An 8,821-nucleotide genomic window follows, 5' to 3' on the forward strand; every position below is an offset into this window, starting at 1 on the left:
TTTTTTTTTGATTTTAGGTTTTATTTCATAGTGAGAAAGGCCTTCTGTAGTCTATTATAAACAAATTTCCTTCTTTATTTAAAAAAAAGAAAACTTTATGGTTTTATTTTCTGCTTTTAAATATTTGGCCCATTTGGAATTTATTATGGTGTAGGCTATAAAGAGTGGATAGAACTTTTTTCCTAGATGTTTACCTACTTATCCTAGCATATCAATTTATTGAATAATGTTTTTCCCACTGATTTGAAATGCACTTTTATCATAAACTAAATGCCAGCCTTTCTAATCTCCCAATCACCAAGGCTGCTAAAGCATCAGGAAAATCTGGGGAATCCTATAAGAGGGCCATTAGCAAGATAATCTTATGAAAATCAAATATTAAACTTACACATACACCCCCCCTCCTGCTGCTGTGCTTTCATCTTCATCTGCAGGATTAGGGCATGTAAACTAATAAGGCAACGTGATTCCAAGAACACTGTGTACTCAGAGTTGTTCGAATTTTGAAGAAGAGAGAAGGTAGGAATATGCCAAGAACTGGACCCTGAGTTTTTTTTTTTTTTGGTACTGGCTGGCTGGTACAGGGATTAAACCCTGGACCTTGGTGTTATCAGCACTATACTCTAACCACTAATATAGTTTTGATCTTGCAAGAATAAGTGGATCTTTTGTTGGCTGAATTATGCACTGCTAAGCCAAGACTACCACTATTTTTCCCCCAGAGATTTCAAAGTAGTGTGACATACATTCTGCTCCCCATTATAGCTCAGTGGATAATGAAAGGTAGAGGTACCATTGATTTTCATTTTACAAATAGAAAAAACAAAAGAAACCTAGAGACTTGCCTCAATTACGTGAAGCCAAGAATTCCCACCTCTTTGATTCACCTCATCACTTGCTAACACCTGTATCTGACTATGAGTTTGGACACTTTTAAACCCAGTTAGTGTACATTTAATAGAGTAGAATGGGAACTAAGAAGGAATACCTGATTTTGTATTGATTTACATAAACACCAGGACTTAAGCATTCACAAAGAAATTTTAGAAATATCCAACAATGCATCTATTTTTGACAGACCTGGAGCAGTTGCTATGTGCTAAGGTTTTCACTACAGATGTTAAGAAAAAAGTCCTGATACTTTCTGTCTGTCTGATTGTGGCAGCCAAAATCTAATAGAGGAATACAAGGGAAAAAGATGGAGTGAGAATTTTTGCAACTTGGCAAAACAGCGAAGAGTGTTTTACTCCAAAGAATCTAAATTTGAGTTTATACAAGAAATGGTGGGAAATATTTCCTATCCCCTTTACCTGTTTGATACTACCTTTAAAAGCTTAAAAGCTAAACTAATTAAAAGTAAGCCAGTGACTTCAAAAAGAAATAAAGACCCAACAAAAGAAAATAAAATATAGTCGGGTTATAAAAACATTGAGAGCTAAATAAAATTAAAGAACTGGCTAATTTCTATGATACTGCAAAACAACGTGCCCCAGTTCATTTTACAACTTCTCATTTTCAGCAGGATTTAATGTTTAGCTGTTAAAAATTTCTGTATTTTGAAAAACATTGGCTGAAAATGTTTGGGTAAAAACTGTTTTTAGGTGCTCTGGTTTGAAAAGCAGGAAATCTTACTAATTTTTGACTAAGTAGATCTAGTTCCCACACGACAAAGGATGAAGTACCTGGAACAACTGCTAATTGCTGAAAGGCAAGTCACACTGATGGAGGGAGAATTTTCACTTAAATCTTTAAAAACACAAATGACAAAACTCTTAACACATTAAAAAAAGTGTTGCTGATTTTAGTTGGAAGTTCAAATTGGGGCCCCTCATCACTCCTCATCATTCTTGATGAGGCACATTCCAAAACAAACTCATTTGCAAACAACTTTGACAAGCAAACTACAGTATATTTACATGAAAGAAATAGAGAAGATTTTTTAAAAAGTCATCAGAGTTGCTGATTGAACATCATTAATGAGGGAGGGACACACTATGAAATGGAACTTGCTTTCTAAGGGGTTCTTGATAATTTACAGACTAAGATGGGGAAACATCATAATACATCTAATACAAAAACAGGAGTACAGCAATAAATGACAAACTCCTTCGCAGGGGAGGAAGGCAGAAGCAATACTAATTAAACCACTTCTGGGACTGCAGATTTTCTCCAACTAGAGGAATCACCAACTTGCTCTGCCAACAGTACCACCTTCCCAGAGTTCTCAATGTGGTTTCTTTAAGTTATTTATGACAGCACCATTAAAAAGATATAGGCATAGTTCGAAAGCAGCATTTCCCCTGGCTCTTTTCTAGAGGAAGCAAGTAAAGCTATGTAAGGAGGACAAAGGCTTACATAACAGAAATTTATTTCTCATAGTTCTGGAGCCTAGAAGTCTAAGATCAGGGTGTCAGTAGGTTTGGTTTCTCCTGAGGCCTCTCTTCTTGGCGTGCAGATGGCCGTCTTCTCACATGCGCTTTTCTCAATGGAAGCACCTCTGGTGTCTCTGGTGTCTCCTTTTCTCTTAAGAACACCAGTCATTTTGGACTCAAGCCCCCCCCAACAGCCTTATTTTAACTTAATCACCTCTTTAAAGACCTTATCTCCAAATACAATTATATTCTCAGGTACTAGGGGTTGGAACTTTAATATATGAATTCTAGGGGGATACGACATAACATTCCCCAATGCTTAGGGGGTCCTGTGTTTATCAAGCATCTGGTGTTTGTAGTTGATGATGATGATCTCACACTTAATTCCTGTCTTGCTCATACTATACAAATAAGGATTTCTAGGGTTGGCCAATTAGTTCAGTTGGTTGGAGCATGGTGTTATAACACCAAGGTCAAGTGCTCGGATCTCTATGCTGGCCAGCCACCAAAAAAAAAAAAAAAAAAAAAAAAAAAAAAAAAAAAAAAGTTCTAGTAGTCTGGAAATAAGAAAAACATGTATACACAAAAGCTATCTGCTAACTGCCCAGGTCTGCAGATCTGCCAGTCCAGTTTGGCAGAAGCCGTACCTGGCCTCGCCCTCAATGAACTTGATTTTGAAATGTCATTTAATCTATGGGGACAGCCAGGATAAAAACTGTTAAGGAAGGGTATTAGAAAATGGTGCAAAAGAAATCTCCCCTAATCCCCACCTCTAGATCTTATGAAGTGCCTTCCCTGCCATGCTGTGTCCCAAAGTCTAGCACTGAGGATGACTGACTCAGGATCTGGCACACTATTCTGTGAGAGACTATTATATGGGGAAGAGGGAAGGAGAAAGGATTCGTGGTCACTGCATGAAGTTAGTAACCAACCTCTCTAGCTCAAATAGCTTACTGCAAACTTGTGGAGGTGGTGTACAGGGAGGCAGGAAGAGAAAAGGCTGCATCTTTGTTACCTAGTGTTGAATTCTGACATCACTTGGGTTGCTGGGGCCTTTGTTCAAATGCAATAATCATCCTTCACATTAACATAGTGCTTTCTAATTTAGAAAGCCCTTTCAAATGCATGATCTCATTTGATCCTTAAAACAGTCCTGTTAACCAGGAAGAGACAAAGCCAGAAGGTAAGGTACTCTGAACAACTGTAAAAGTGACTGAATTTAGGGCCGACCCGTGGCTCACTCGGGAGAGTGCGGTGCTGATAACACCAAGGCCATGAGTTCGGATCCTATATAGGGATGGCCGGTTGGCTCACTAGCTGAGCATGGTGTTGACAACACCAAGCCAAGGGTTGAGATCCCCTTACCGGTCATCTTTTAAAAAAAAAAAAAAGTGACTGAATTTGCCCATCTGACCCAAAGGAGATCTTTTCAGCCATATCTGGTAAAAAGACTTTCCCAGATAATGTGATGGATTTCATGGGGTTTGATATACTTCTGCTCCAATTTATAGAGGGGAAAAAAAGGCCTTATTTACTTAAAATTGCCCACAGTTCTACAAACTGAAGTTTAAAAGTAAAAGTTCAGTCCTTTGCAAAAGACAGAACAGGTCTTAACTGGTGAAGAAACAGACTTTCTTACTTGGTCACTATTCATTCAGTAGATTTTAGAAGCAGTGAAGGGCATAGAAAACCTTGGGGGAGATACTTGGGGAAAAATGAAATGCCACAATTAAAGAAAAAAGAAAATGGAAGACAGGAGTGAGAGAGACTGTGGGAAAAGTCTGACAAATCTGAAGATGTTAGCAAATTCAGAAAAACAGAAATTACACTTAAAATAAAAAATAAAGATAAGGATGTTAATAAGTAATGACAAGTAACAATGGCTAACATTAATTGAACACATACAAAATAGCAAGCATTACACTAAGTGCTGTACATGTATCATTTCATGTTGATGAAGATAATTTCATCCCATTTTTCAGATGAGGAAAGCGAGGAAAGATAATGAGTAACTTGTTTAAAACCACACAAGTAGTAAGTGGTAGAACCAGTTTTAAACCCAGGTCTGTATGGCTTCAGAACCTGAGCACTTAAACCCTTCACAATCTTGACTCACATTCATATATAACATAAAACCAAAGTCAAGTGCTTGGATCCCCATACTGGCTAGCTGCCAAAAAAAAAAAAAATATATATATATATATATATATATATGTATGTATGTATATGTATATGTATACGCACACACGTATCATAACCACCATTATTTTTAATTTTATTTACTTATTTATTTATTTTTAAAAGATGACCGGTAAGGGGATCTCAACCCTTGGCTTGGTGTTGTCAGCACCACACTCTTCCAAGTGAGCTAACCGGCCATCCCTATATAGGATCCGAACTCGTGGCCTTGGTGTTATCAGCACCGCGCTCTCCCAAGTGAGCCACGGGCTGGCCCTATAACCACCATTATTAATAGTCACTAAGTACCCACATGTGAATGTTATTCTATGATTCAGTTAACTTTAAGAAAGACTCAAAGAAAAGCTGGGTGTTGCCAGTATGATATTCAATGTCAAATCTAGAGTGGCCGATAAAAATCACTTTACAGAAAGGCAATGACTATATCCTGGCTGCCTTTGGAAGTTTCCTAGCATGAACGTGTGATGGGACAGCAGCACAGCTGACTTAGTATGTGCAAGCAACCCAGGCAGAGAAGCACAGTATAAAGAGACTAAATTCTTACTATGAGGCAAAATGGCTTATTATTCCCCCTTTGGGCAGGGGGAAGGGGGAGGACAAGGAGGATTCAGTTACATATAGCTACTTTTCTTCTTTTTTTGGTGGCTGGCTGGCACAGGGATCAAACCCTGGACCTTGGTGTTATCAGCACCACATTCTACCCAACTGAGCTAATCGGCCAGCCTCCAGTATATAGCTACTTGTTACCATCAGCAGGAAAGCACGAGCTCTATGAAGTAAAATATGGAGCTCCCTGAATGAGATTCCTTCTCCCATCACCCCAAATCAGTCAGTAGAACCAAAATACCTACTTAAACTTGGGGTTCTTTCCATCTATAATCAGGAGGAATTCCCTATTCTACCTTGTTGTCTGATCCAAAAACACCGAATTATTCATCTTGAAAAAGATCATGTCAGCATTTACAGGCACATTTGGAATGCAAAAAGATAAATTTATTATATTGTGAGTTTAAGTCTTTAACATTCTTCATATTTGGCCAACATCTACTTCCTAGCCAAGCCAAGGGTAAGTAGGACTGGATGAAATGAAGGGAAAGAAAGCTCTTGATAATGCCCCCAAAAGCATAATTCATTCAAACATAATGAAAGCTTGACTGATAATCATCTGAATCATAAAGAAAATACAGGCAGCATATACACTGTTAAAAATAAAAATACAAACATAAATAAATACCAAACACAAATAATACTTACTCTTACTTTGTTGTTTATTCTTTCGTTATAAAGAACACATTTGGGCTTGCCATTAGCTCAGTTGGTTAGAGAGTGGTATTATAACACTAAGGTTAAGAGTTCAGATTCCTGTACTGGCAAAATGCCAAACCCCCCTCCCCCAAAAAACAAAACAAAAAACCCCCCAGAACACATTTGCCATGCTAACCCAAGATTTAGTAAATCAGAAATATGAATTACCTAAGAGAAGTTAAAAAAAAAAAAATGGGACAGAGGCTGGACAGTTAGCTCAGTTGGTTAGACTATGGTGCTAACACCAAGGCCCAGGGTTCAATCCCTGTACTGGCCAGCTGCCAAAAAAAGGTGGGGGAGGGGGGACCAAAAATATTAGCCAAAGCAACTAACTATTTTGAAGAAAAGTAAGGCACGTACTCAGTGAAAGTATGAGAAAAAATCTTGACAGTATGACTTATGTATTTTCTCTGTGAAAGTATAGCCTCTGTTTATCTCATCAACTTTGGTCAGGCAAAGTTCTTTGTCAATGGAAGAAGTATGAAGAGAATATGGTCCTTAACTTCTGCCTGAGATGCCTCAGTTGGGTTTTGCTGGTTTCTGAAGAATTTTAGCCACATTCATAGAATGCAAGGCATTTGAAATAGTTTTGTCAGGGCTCGCTGGTTAGCTCACTTGGGGGAGCCTGGTGCTGACAACACCAAATCAAGGGTTAAGATCCCTTTACCGGTCAACTTTAAAAAAAAAAAAAAAAATAATAATAATAATAATAAATAAAGCAACTTAACAGTTTTTTGGGTCTACCTCTCTGTGTTAAGGTCAGTAGGGGTTGGGGCGTCCCGCCTAGCTAAAAATAAAAGCTGCGACAGGTTTCAACTCGGGGCTGCGCTTCTCGATTGGCCTGCGTAGCCCTGGCTGCCAGAAATAAACTCTTTTCCCTTTCCTATGACCCGGTTCTCGTGGGCAAATTTCTTTTACCCGTTGGATGTTGGCCATAACATTTGGTGGCCCGTATGGGGATCCCTTAAGCCTCTCGAGAACCGTCCTTTTGGCCTTGGTACTCTTTGGATCTCTAGGGAGGAATTCCTGAAAAGACGTTCTTCAGCCCCAGAGAGACAAACCCATGGCAGGCGCCATTGAACTTGGTGAGTCGACTCCTTGGTTGGGAAAAAGGCTAGGCTGGATGCAGCCGTAGACGCCTCTCCCTGGATCAAACGAGATGTTGTTCTGATCCGTTGGGACATTTTTTAGGTCGTTTGGACTTGAATTTTGATTTTAAAATCTTTTATTATATACGTATCGTTTGTTAGCTTCGGTCTGTGTTTAAGTCCTTTGTTTATTATATGCGTATCGTTTGTTACTCGGTCTGTGTTTAAGTCCTTTTGTTCATCTAGTTTTGTTGTCTGCTATAAGTGTAGCTTGGCCATTTCAGCTCCACAGGACATCGTGGGACAAGAATCCTCCAGACCAACTGTCTTCCAATGTTTTCTTATGAACTTTAACACCTTCCGAGAGAAGGCTGCAGACTTTGGGGCCTCCATGGACCCCAAAGTCTTGCGAGTCGTTTGTGAGATTGATGGCCAGCCTTTAATGTTGCTGGCCAGCACAGGGCTCTCTTAGCCGCCCCCACCCCCCCACCCCCAGCTCAGGCTGTCGGACGGGTCCTCTTCAGAAAACCCGGACACCCTGATCAGATACCTTATATTCTCATTTGGATTGAAATTCTGTCTTATCCTCCTCCTTGGTTAAAATGATGTTTTCCAGGGTGAAAGAAAAATGCTCGGCACTGAGAGACCACCGTCATTCTCCTGACAAAGCCACGCCCTGATTCTGCCCCTAAGCAAGTTTTATCAACCTCTCCAGAGGAGCCGGATGGAGCCGGACCTGATCCGCAGCCCTCCACCTTATGCAGAGGACCCCACCCAAGGGTCTAACGCACTTGTCTCTCCCCCACACACCTGCTCTGGGGCCTCTTATCATCTCCAGAGTCCCACCCCACCAGTGTCCCCTCCTTCCTCTGCTTCCCCTTCTTCACCTTCCTCAACTGGTTACCCTCCTGGACTCTTCCCCTTGCGTGAGGCGCAGGGGTAAATGGCCCTTTTAGGGTGTATGTTCCCTTTACCACCAGTGATCTTTACAACTGGAAAAACCAGAACCCTTCCTTTTCGGCCGATCCACACGGTCTCGTTTCTCTGCTTCAGTCTGTCTCTTATACTCACCAGCCCACCTGGGATGATGCCAACAATTGTTACAGACTCTGTTCACTTCTGAGGAACGTGAACAAATCCGCTGAGATGCCCAACGGGCTGTCCTGGGCCCCAATGGTCTCCCCATGGATGACCCTGAGCGATTGGCTGCTGTTTTCCCCACCCGCCGCCCCGATTGGGACCCAAATAGTAATAGAGGTAAGGAGGCTCTTGATCGGTTTCGCCAGGTCCTGTTATGAGGGGTTGGAGCTGCAGCCCGAAAACCCACAAACCTAAGGTTAGTGTAGTAACCCAACAGCCTGCCCAATGTCCAGGTGCATTCTTAGAGCGCCTCCTAGAGGCGTACCGGATCTATACACCCATAGACCCGGAAGCACCGGAAAATCGAAGGGCAGTTAATTTGGCCTTTGTAACGCAGTCTGCACCCGATACAAAACGGAAGTTGCAGAGATTAGAGGGATTTAAGGTCAGGGTTCTTTCAGAGTTGGTAGAAATAGCCCAAAAGGTTTTCGCAAATTGTGACCCACCTGAAGATAAGCACCTTAAAAGACTAACTAAGGTTCTGCTGGCCACATAAGGCCAACCCAAGAAACCTCAGGCCCCTAAAGGAGCAGTCAACATGGGGGCAAAAGAAACGCCCACCGTTGGATAAAGACCAATGTGCCTACTATAAGGAAAATCAGTATCATTTCTGGTGGACACGGGGCTAAATACTCTATACTGAAAAAAACAGAATTGCCTACCAATAAGCCCCCCATTGCCATTCAAGGGGCCACAGGAAAAACTAAATTTTGTTCA

This window comes from Galeopterus variegatus, unplaced genomic scaffold, assembly GCF_000696425.1.
Source record: "Galeopterus variegatus unplaced genomic scaffold, G_variegatus-3.0.2 Scaffold659, whole genome shotgun sequence".
Lineage (NCBI taxonomy): Eukaryota > Metazoa > Chordata > Mammalia > Dermoptera > Cynocephalidae > Galeopterus > Galeopterus variegatus.